Source organism: Halyomorpha halys, unplaced genomic scaffold (genome assembly GCF_000696795.3).
Source record: "Halyomorpha halys isolate HHAL.00 unplaced genomic scaffold, Hhal_1.1 Scaffold757.1, whole genome shotgun sequence".
Classification (NCBI taxonomy): domain Eukaryota; kingdom Metazoa; phylum Arthropoda; class Insecta; order Hemiptera; family Pentatomidae; genus Halyomorpha; species Halyomorpha halys.
In genome coordinates, this window is record NW_027114541.1 from 399,177 (window position 1) to 411,496 (window position 12,320).

Consider the following 12,320-nt stretch of genomic DNA (forward strand, 5'->3'; position numbering starts at 1 on the left):
TACAATTGTTATAATATATAATGGTTATATCAACCACGTAAGGCCCACCATGCCGATCTGGTATAAAATAAAAAATAAAAAAACTAACTACGAGTTTTATAGAACGAAATTTTAAATTTGTTTTGATTATTTTATCTTCTAAATAAATATATACTAACTTAAAGCTCTGTGGGTGTTGTAATGTAACTTCATACACACTAATGTGTAGTAGGTTATAATAAAATTGGTGATATGTTAACAAAAAAAAAGGCTTATTTAGCACAACCACTTTTTTTAGGCATTGTTCCATGAATGGCTTAAAAAAGACCCTCTTCCGATGCCTATCACCCCATTCTTTCCTTCGCAGCACTTAAACTATCTGAATCTTTAAAATCGACCCTCAAAAGTTCTTAGGAGTTAATAAGAAACTCCTATAAGCTACAAATTATTTTTAATATACATTCACTTTTTTTTCTGACCTCCTAGAAAAATAAACATAAATTAAATATATACAGTCAAAATGGATGTATATATGCAGGCAAATATTGATCTTGGTTTGCCAGAGTGGCAAATATACATTCACTTCGTCTAGTTTTTTTTTTATTTTAATTAGTCTTATTAACATATTGGGTAAATGTCATATCTCATTGTACAAATATAAGAATATAGTCATTGAGAAATTTATACCTAAAATAGGATAGAATTAGAAATTATTATTATTCAAATGATACTTTTTACTACCCAGTTTGTTAAGTACATAGTAATCAGAAGATGTGATGACAAAAAATATTTCAATATTGTCGTACATAAATAACAAAATACATTAAAGTAAAACATTTGATACATTTTGAAGTACCTCTCAGGTACCAGACGATAAGCAGCTTGATGTAGGGAAAACATAAAGATTTTTTTTTTTATATGTGTTGAAAGTATTTTAAAATGATGTCAAATATATTTGAAAGAATACTACACATTGAAATTTGAATACAACGGCTCTTATTGTTAAAGAAAAACGATAATCAACATAATTACAGGTTTTCCGAAAATTTCTCATCATTAGCTACATAATCATGATAAAAGAAATAATTGACGGATTATAAATGTGTTTTCTAGAACACTAGTGAATAACGAACCAAGCACTACTATATTTAATATAATAATTAACCTAGTAATATTAATAAATATAAAGCAATAATAATAAACCAATTAACATTTTGCCAAAGCGTAATCAGGGCAATAATAAAGTCAGTTATATACCGACAAACCAGCAACAACACAACTCGCATAAGAGCCCAAAAATATTAATAAAATAGAGATAGATTTATTTATTTTCGAATTTATTTATTTGTATTCGCGATTGAAATCTCACACTTAGTTTGAGAATTGAAAATTTTTTACTTGTTTTTACCATTCAGATATGGCTTACTATTGAACTTCAACATTATATTACATATATTATAATATATTAATATATCATAATATACCTAAGATATATTATTGTTTTTTTATTTGGACAGCCATCACCGGATCTAGGGCAAAATAACTGAGCAACCACCTTCCACTCAATATTTTATGATTTATTTTTGTTCATAATATTAATACATGGATTTAGGTTTATAATGAAAGTATCAAATTACTGCACATAAACAGCATACACATTTATAAATTAATTTACACAGCCAGAGTTTGACAAAAGTACGTTATATAATTTATTATACTTTTTGTTATAAAGTATGCATCAGGGGCCGAACCCTGTGAACGTGCACTAGGGTTTGTCGGTTTTTAAAACCGGTTTTTTGGAGAAAATTATGAAATTCGAAAATCGGTTTTTTAGTAGAAAATATCGGTTTTCAATGTATGAATAACACTTCGGTTGCAAGTGAGGGTATTTTCTATTTCGGGGAATTTTGTGAATAAACTAAGGACACGGCTAAATAGCAAATCGACAGACGTCCTCTGTTTTCTGAAATCATATTTCATTAAACAAAAAAATAAATATAATATTTAAATTTGTATTAAAATTGCTCGGAATAGAAAATACTCGGTCCTTTGCTTACTTTAAAACTAAAATTGATTTTAATAAGTGTGTATGCATAAACTTTATTTACTCTTGTATTTCAGCTTTGATTATAATTTACATTATATAATACACAGTTATATATTTTCTAATTGTTTTTAATAAGTATCCATTTGTATCTAATAACATTGTTTTTTAAAAAAATAATAAGGTTATTATAAAAATATGAAAATATATTGTTTTTATTTATTCGAACCCTTTGCTGAATAACTCGTTTCACTATTATAAAAATATTTACATCCTTATATGTGAAAATTATGCATAAACAACTATCCTGGTCAACTATTATTTCTTTGTTCTACTAAATTGCATAAAAAAAATTTATTATCAATAAAATTGAACAGTAAATAATTTCAGTCAAAAACTGCTCTTAATCACTCTAAATTTTCTGTTAAAATTTTTTGTTCGAATTACAGAATATTCGAGCAAAAAAATGTTTTATAAAAATTCGAAACCGGTTAAAACCGGTTTTCTAAAATGTCGGTTTTTTAAACCCTAATATGCACCCCCTGTCCTACCTGACGGCTGGTCTGTCTTTTATATATATGTAAATATTTTCAAAAGATTAGGATTATTATGAAACATTCGTTTTATTCATGAAGGAGTGTATGAAAGACATCTTCCACATTTTCTTTATATTTTTCAATGTACTTTTTGTTTGAGAAATTGTAAAGTAGGTGAAAAGAAACAACTAAATCTACTTACTTAAACATTTTCACAAGAACATCTTTCCCAGAATATGCCCTCTCAATTTTTATTTGAGAGGAATCATTTACTCAAACTATTAGCAATCAGTCTCAATTCCTTGCTTCACTTAGTTCGATGTATCAATTAGTTGATTAATTTTATCACTCTTATTCTGCAAAGCCGTGAAGCTATTAGTTTTATAATGTTATTATAGATTATTAGTCAGTAGGTGTAGATTTGAAAACTATTTTTAAATTGCCATATTTCTTGAGTTATAGTAAATATCTCACCGACCGATAAAATTAACATAATTTATAAAAAATAATTAAATAAATAAGAAATAAATATTTATTTTTATAATACAGCTCGAGGGGATATTATCCGTAAGTTAGCAATTTTTTAATTACTTCATCAGTAGCTAAAGGTATGACTAGTAAATATGGAAGGTTTAGAAGCTTTGTTTGAATTAATAAAAAATTGTCAATCAGTTCCTTGGGATGATTTTAGCTTGCAGAATTATTCAAAAAATAATTTGAATTACAACATGAGAAACGTTTACGTGAAAATCATGCATTATATCTTATCCACCTTCATATGTTAAATATTCGGAATTCGAAAGATGCTTGATCGCATTATTATCCAAAATTATGTTATATATAAAAACGATTGCCCGTAAATCATTCGCCTTTACTCATTCTATTGCTGTCTCTGTACACGACAGTTGGATGGTTCTGATTGTTCTTTAATTATTTATTATTATTAATACATTTTTTTAAATTTATTTATTCTCTGAAAACTATTTTTTGTTCCTTTTTGGCCGAAATTTCATTAATCAAGAATTATTCACTTTGTTTGATTTTGCTGATTTATGTTATGTGTTATTTCTTTGGCTGGTAAACTTTTTATGACAATCATATGACTTTTCTATTTAAATATGAATGTTAGATTTACCTAAAATTTTGTTGTATCTTCTATATTAGTCAACTGCTCCTAAAACTCGTTATTCGAAAAACTTTTTTTTCTTGTTGAGGACAATGTTACGAACATTTAATTATTATGACATAATTTCTAAGATATTTCGGACAATTGTACTTTTATTTATTTCTTTGTTATAGTTAATTAATATGCATAGAGAGAGAAATATGCTTTATTTGGCCATATTGCCCTAATACATTGGATTGGTAAAATACACAGCGTCTATGTAAATATGTATTGCATATCTATCCATGACTGGACATATATACAATACATATGTTTACATGCTACAAAAACAACTTTTTTTTCTAAATTTTTGTTTTTCAAAAACGTCAAATCACCTGAAAAAGTATGAATTTTGAAAAATTACTTTTTTGCCGCAACTGAGCGATGTTTTATTCCTCTTGATTTTTCAACTATGCCTTTTATTCTTCAATCACATCCTTTGAATCCAGGTCCTTTTTTTTAAATACTTTTTTGTATCAGTTATTAACATAATTGATGATTTAACAGTTATTAACTACTAAGTATTATCCTAACTTAAACATTATTAGGTTTTGTATTTTTATACATGAGCTTAATATTATAAGAAAATTAATTACCTTTGACAATATTGAAACCTGGCAACTAAATATTGAAGGCAGCGGATCCTTTATGACTTGTAAGAGTGTTCAATGAGAGTTTTCGTTATCAGCAGCAACTGGAGTAAAAAACTAGTGCTTTATGATAACGTTTTGTGGTTCTTGGGATTCAAAATCAAACAGCTTATTCGTGACATTTATCGTTGAATTGGTCTGTAATATGAATGGATATAATAATCAGAAATGAGATATTCCACATGAATGGTTAGTAGTAAAACCTGTCCGTATTTAACTCTTTTTTTTGTTGTCTCAACAACGTAATATTACATAATGGCCTTCACATACCAACTGCTAACGAAAACATGCGAACACTCTACAAACGAACGAGGACAAATAACAAGGTCACTTCAACATTAATGACATGACCACAACACTTGTGCTAAGAAACTTCCGTAAAAGACTGTGGATTGGGATTCGTCTCTTTAACAAAGTTGATATCACACCTAGTAGTACAAGAGCCCAAGAGGAGAAAAAAGGCAGTTATTTCACCCAATTTTTTATTACTTAATTGAAAAAAAGTATAATTACTAGTCAAAATTGATGAGTCTGCCAAGTATAGATAGGGAAATAAAAAAAGACGGCTGTCACAAAACGTTAAAAATAATTAATTTTTTATTCGGAGCTCTATATCTTTACCACTACCAACAAGAATAGAAAATCTAAGAGAGCATCATTTAAAGAAGAGTAAATTTGCTAAAATGTAAGCCCTGATAGAGATATTTTCATTCAATAGTTCACGAGATATAGCTTTTTTAAATGCAACATTTCATAAAAATGGAACTTACTGAAAGATCAGTAGTTAGTAAATTTATATTGAAAAATCCATATCTCAAAAACCATTTGACGTACAGATGTCTATTAGCACTCAAATTCAAGCTAGTTGAATGAGCTATAAAGTATTTTATGACATTTATTTTCGTAGGAGTAGTAGTTTTCATGAAATTTGCTAAAATAATTTGAGTTATAGTTATTCGGACAAATTTTCATTTGCCATCTTTATATTCATATGTGAATATCATAAAAACTACTACGCCTACGAAGATAAGTGTCATAAACTACTTTATAGTAAGTTAAATTTCCTTAAATGATTCATTATTTGTCATCAATTATCAATACAATTATCTTATGTGAATAAAGATATTTGGTTATATATATTGATATACAACTTAATTGTTTATTAATAGAATAGTTGTTAATAATTTTGGCAATTTTAATTACTAAACATATAAACAGAATAGACTAATCCCCTGCAATACACCATATGTCAATTGAAACAGAGAATTTAATATAGGAGTCATAAAGTTTCGAATGAGTTGGTTTCCTGATGGAATGAACCAGAGTTAACGAGACGAAGAACAATCATGGGGTTCTCTTCTGAAATGACCCTAACGAATCTCTTAGTAATTAGCACCCTCGAAGGAGAAGAAGTTGACAGTTAGATGAATTCATTTAATGAATGGCAAGTCTTTCATAAATCAAAATAGTGGAGAGGTTGTAAATATTTAAGTTCCTCAAGGGTTAAGTAATACATATAAAAAAAAATGAAATGGATTAATTAATATTTTATATACTTTCTTAATTTTAAACTCAACGGGAGGAAAATGGTACAAAGTCCTGGCTTCATTACCAAAGGATATTACATACATTTTTATCTACAACCCATAGACGGCTAAATCATGGTTTCAACCAGACAATACTTCATTTTTCCTCAAAATAATATCTCTCTTTACCGTTATGTGACATCTACGACATTAAAAGTAATATATAAACATTTAAAATGATTTTTTTTTTTTTTTAATAATTTATTTATTGATATTTACAACTGTATACACATATATACTACAAGTAAATTTGCTGTAGGTGACATTGTAACATGATAAAAACATGTGGAGAATCTACCCACTGATAGAACTCCAATAACATTTCTAGAGAAGAAGATCTCGAGGCCATCTTCTTTTCAGACGCCTAGGAGGATTATTAGGTAATGAAGGAGAAGCCAGGTTAGAAACAAGTGGATTTGGGTGGTTGAGAAGTTTATTATGGAAGGAACGGTATCTGGTTCTGGCCAAATCGGCAACATATGAAATATTGAGGTCCTGATGGATGACTTGATTTGTGACAAAGAAAGGAGCATTAAGGATTTTACGAAGGATTTTGGACTGTAAGGATTGGATTCTGGAGGAATTTGATGGTTTAGTGGAGCCCCAAAGCTCAACTCCGTATGTCCAGATAGGCCTTATAATAGTCATGTAGATCAGTCTTTTGTAATGGATTGGCAATTTAGACCGTTTGTCCAGTAAATGTTGCAATAGTCGGAATCTACGAGCAGTTTCTTGTCTTTTTAGTCTTGTATGAGGATTCCATGTCAGTCGTTTGTCGAGATGTAGTCCTAAGTAACGGATCTGTTCGACAGGAATAAGTGGGGTATTATTAAAGGATATTGTAGGGGAAGAGGTCATGGGTTTACGTCGAAGGGTAAATGTGATTTGGTGGGATTTATTGGAATTTATTTTAATCCTCCAGTTTTGGCACCATTCTTCAAGGGTGGTTAAAATGAATTTTAGCGTAAACTTTTCAGAGCACGTCCATATTTATAGAAAGTATGAACGGATAAAGGAACTAGATAGCTCAATGGTACGGTAATGGACTCTTAACTCCAAGGAAGCGGATTCAAATCCGGCTATGGATGATAATTATTATCTGTTAGCTGTAGCCGGTGAGTCAGCCCTGTGGGTTCGGAAGCTCCACCCAGTTTCATAATTTGATTGGCGATCAACCGTGAGTCTGACAAAATCACCTCCTTGCACCACCGTTGGTCTAGTACCAGCTCTCTTCCTTACAAAGTACTCCAACCTTCATGAGTTGTAGCGGTACAGATTTAATTTTAATTTTTAATTTATGAGCGGATAAAGATACTTATGAAACAAATTTTCGAAAATTGATTTTTACTCACCAATGAAGTTTTCATGAGCTTATCTTCGCCTTGTAACATAAACTATTCAAGATACTCGCTTATTCCCACGATTTATCCAGTGAAATGTCTTTAAGTTATTATCGTAAAAAAAGCTGTATTTTTCTTAAAATTTTAAATAATTATCATAAAATAAAAACAATAAAAACTCTCTCATTCGCTCATGTTCTAAGTGATTTCGAATAACAATTTTGTTAATTATTGGTGTATATTTCATCCCCTTCGTCGTACTTTGAAACGAAACGCAGCATTCTATAGACTTGTTATTTTTATTTGTTTATATATTTTTTTCTACTCAGATAGTATTCCATATAAATTTCAATGTGGTTTATACCCATGGAATGAAAACTTGACTTTCCATCCTGGTTATAATAGGTCTGCAGAATAATCCTCCCCCCCCTCCTTATATATGGCCAATGGCCAGGAAGGGAGTAAAAATTTAAAAATAAACTGTGAGTGTAAATCGAAAGAAGATATATATATATATATTTTTTATCGTTCTAAATTCCTGTCCTAACTTAACCCTATTTTAAATCCTAAACTAATCTTGCTTTTCCTTAGACAATATTTATTTATATATACATCAATTTATTATTTATTTATGCTTCGTTGTTACAGTTATTAAAGTTATAATCTCAAATTTTCTATTGCTATAACTTTGATTTTGCTGCATAAAGTAATCTTATGTGTGCGGTATATAGGAGAATTGATCTACGATTTAACTTTTTTTTTAACAATAGCTCTCTAATAAAATTTCTACATTAGTAGGTCTCGAAACCATCTTCTTTTCAGGCACCTCAGATGATTTTCAGGAATACAAGAGTAAACAAGATTAAAACTAGTGGGTTTAGATGGTTAGGGATTTTTGAATGGAAGGATTGATATCTGGTTTGGGCTAGATCATATGGTACATTAAAGTTTTAATGGATTATTTTATTCATGACAAAGTAAGGTGCATTAAGGATTTTAGATTGTAAGGATTTGAAACGAGAGGAATTTTTTTGAGAATTTAAAATAAATTTTCCTTAAATCACTATTAATACAATAAAAATATGACCAAACCATGAAAAAAAATCTATCTGAAGCAATTAATTTAATTTATGGTTATGAAAGAAATTTAAAGCTAGGAAGAAAGAAAAAAAAATGACTTATTGAAGAGATATTTAATTTTTTTTTTGTAGGTAATTTAAGGGAAGCGGTAGACTTATAAACGGCCAATTAAGGATGAAACTGTAAACCTTTGAATATGTTTCTTTTATAATTATTTTTTAGCTCCATTGTACATTTATTAAGTGCTATAAATTCAAGGGACACGCATGGGTTGAGATTATAGGGTCATATAAATATAACTTAATTACATTATATTAATAATATAACTGTAGCCGGCTAAAATTACCCACAATTACACGACATTTTATTGATAATATATGAACCGGTACTAAAAAAAAAGTTTGTATTATTATATATACGATATAACCTGAAGAAGAATAATGCTAAGTTTATCAAGTTTGTTTTTACACACACTATATCAATTATAAATTTAAAACATTTATATCACTTAAATTATAATTAAATCGTTTTAATGATTATAAATCACACTCTAAATGATTGTTAGGAACTTTGACTTTTCTTTAGCGAATTCTCATTGAACAGTTGAGACATCTGCCTACGTTGAAGGAAAGTTTAGCGATGAACTAAACTTCGTGCCTTTAGTTTAGAAGAACAACTCTTATTATTGTACTTACTATCCTGGATGAGGCAACAATTATTGACAAATTTAGTTTCAGAAGTTTGAATTTTCTTTAAATAGATAATATATTCATTTATTTATATTACAGTGAATCCAAAGGGATAGTGATATTTGTCAACATTCATTAATGGCAGCGTTAGCATTATAAAATTGTCTAATTTAAGAATTGTTAAATTAAAAACGGAACAATATATTTACTGAATTAATGGTAAATAAAATTAGAAACAATTTTTTTATGAGAACACAGGTGAAATATAATGGGCTATGCATTTACGTGCTAAATAAATTCCTAAGAATAATTACACTATAAGGAAAACGCTCAAGATGTAACGGCACGCTAGCGACTGAAGTTTTTCTATTACAAGTTCAAGAGAAAATTTGTGATCCTTTCTATTATACCTACTGTCAGATAAATCCTTTAATAATATATTTTCTATTAAACCGAATAGCCAGGGAACTGAAAATGCCAGTTTATGTCAAGACAAGAAAATGACAAGACATATTTTGCTGGAACTAATGAATAATGAATAGTTTTAAAGATTACTTGTATCATTCCATACGAAATCACAGAAAGTATAGACATACATGCATCAGATTTTCAGAATTTTCGGTATATTAATAATACTAACTAAATACATTAAAAATATAGTTACACGTGAGTATTATTTTGTTTAATATAGGTTTTTGTATAAGTACGGTCGAGTAACCGAATTTCCCATTGTCACAAAACTGCAAAATATTTATAACTAATTGTCCTGGAGGGATGTATTAAGCTCATTATAAAGTTTATTGCACGTGATTTCATTTGATATGCACCATGAGAACCCAAATATAAAAAAAAGTATATTTAGCTACTTGATTTGAATTTTTTCTATTTATTTATATATTGACATTTATTACTACAAAAAAAAGACATTTTTTTTTTTCAAATTTCCTTTATCAAACAGATAAATAACAGAATTAATATTTAGTGCCCTCTCTTTGCCACATGACATTATAAGTGGATTAGCTAGGTCCGCTGAAGGCGGGGGGTACAATAGCGCTATTCATGATGTGTTAAATGTAAAATTGTTGACCATGTTAAATGTTATAAGTATAAGATTGTAAGCTGCCCTAAAGTCATGTTAAATGTTAAATGCATAAGAGATCCTAGCGGATTTTCTGAGCAACTTGCTTTATAACCTTTCCTTCCTAAACTTCATGTTATTGTTTACTTTTTAGTTTTCATTAAAGTAATTTATTACAACATACCTAAACTGAGTGAAAAGTGGAATTTGTGTGAAAGTTTGGTCACTGAATGTTTTGTTGATCTTTTAACTTGTGAAGAGCAGAATCAAAATGAGATAATTGACAACTGTCATTACATTATTATTACGGCCATTCATTGCTTTATTAGTTTTAAAAACATCCAAAACAATACTAACACAATCGAAACACAAATTACGTGGAAGTAACCTAACACAACAAACAAAACTGTGACTAGCTCAGCTGATCTGCTGCGTGACGTCATCCTCCATTTCACAGACCTAGTAAAAGAAAGAAATATTTCTCCATTTAACATGAGTTTTTCCATTTAGCATGCTTTGTGTTGTTAAACTAAAGATCATGAATACCCCTAATATTGGCCCAGGAGCCGCTGGCCGGGGGGTACAAAGAACGGGAATGCTGCTCCACTGGGGGGGGGGGCAATAAGTATGATAAATGTTTCGAAACACATGATAATATTGGGACTACCCAATTCTTCAATAATGGCTATAAATTAGAAAATCTTCTGGTCATCTTCTTTTCAGACGCCTCAAAGGATAATCAGGGGTTGTTGATGAGAGATTAAGAACAGATTTCGGGCCAAATCTGCAAAGAATGGGATTTTGAGGTCTTTATGAAGGAGTATATTTGTGATATAATAAGGAGCATTTTGGATTGTAAGGATTTGATACGGAAGGAATCTGATAGTTTGGTTGAGCCCCAAATTTCCATTCTATTTGTCCAAATTGATCTGATTATCATAAAGTATAAGAGTTTTAGTAGTAAATGGGATGTTTAGAGCGTTTGTCAAGTAAGTGTTATAGTTATTGGAATCCACGAGCAGCTCTTCTTTGAGTCTAGTATGGGGATTCTAAGTAAGTGTCGTGTCAAGATGGAGTCCTAAGTAGCGAATCTGTTCAACAGAGTTAAGTGAAATATTAAAAAAAGACACTATACGACAAGATAGTAGAGGTTTACGACAAAGAATAAAGGTGACCTGATAGAATTTGTTAGGATATACTCTGATTCTCCTTATATGATATACAATTTTCAAAATGGAGAGAGAAATGGTGAGGTTGCGAGTAAATTCTTGAATAAAAACATTAAATAATACTAATAATTATCTTACCAATTAATAATATTAAATTAATTATTGGCAAATAATCTATGTAGTGTTGTTTCTGAAAAGATTTATAAAATAATATAAACCACGTTATCTTACCAAACTACTGCATAATTGTTAAAAGATATTTAAAAGGTGTTTTAGCAATAATATAATAAATAAATTAATTATAATAAATATATAATTATAAAATATAAAGCTCCCTATAGCATGTTTCATTCAAGTGCCAACTTACAGAGAAATTACTAGAACTTATACTTGATATAAGTAGATACATTCATCACTCCTACCTAAAAAAATTAAAAAAACACCCCCTAGATCTATGTTAAAACTGTTTTTAAAATGGTTTTATTTTATTTAATTTATAAATGCATGGTTTTCCGTTTATAATCATAACGAATAAAATATGTGATTTCTTTATCTCTCCAAAGCAATATATTTTCTAGTTGGACAAAAATGAATTATAAATTTCAGCCAAATTTTATTATTCTTATACTTCATATTATTAAATAAGTCTTTTTATTCAAGAATATTCAAACTCTCAACTGAAAATTAGGTTATTCTTTCTTGCAATATGATACATTATATCACCTGCTTAACATATAGCTTTTCTTTATTTGCAATTTCACTAATTATTCATCTTGCAATTCGGCCTGAATATAACCAATATAAGCCATAATAACATATATAAAAAAACATCTAGGTTGGTTTTCATGAGATTTTTAAAATCATAATTGATAACTATTAAAAATATGTTCATGTTAATTATCAAATGAAAGAACATACAATAAGCTTTAAAACTACCTATAAAGTAGGGATGGGATATCGAAAGAAAAATATCGATATCGGTATCGGTATCGATATCGGATAGC

General features: G+C 29.1%; 1 protein-coding gene across 4 annotated transcripts in view; it reads right to left on the minus strand.

Annotated features, from left to right (window-relative positions):
• LOC106685921 (uncharacterized) overlaps positions 1–12,320 on the minus strand; it is a 123,433-nt gene that overhangs the window by 95,265 nt on the left and 15,848 nt on the right. Inside the window, exon 1 of one of the 4 annotated variants that reach the window (XR_001343921.2) lies at positions 4,321–4,552. The exons of the other annotated variants lie outside the window; for them this stretch is intronic. The gene's annotated coding sequence lies outside the window, so the exon portion shown is untranslated. Of the gene's footprint in view, positions 1–4,320; positions 4,553–12,320 lie in introns of those variants that run through there. 4 annotated transcript variants of the gene reach the window in all.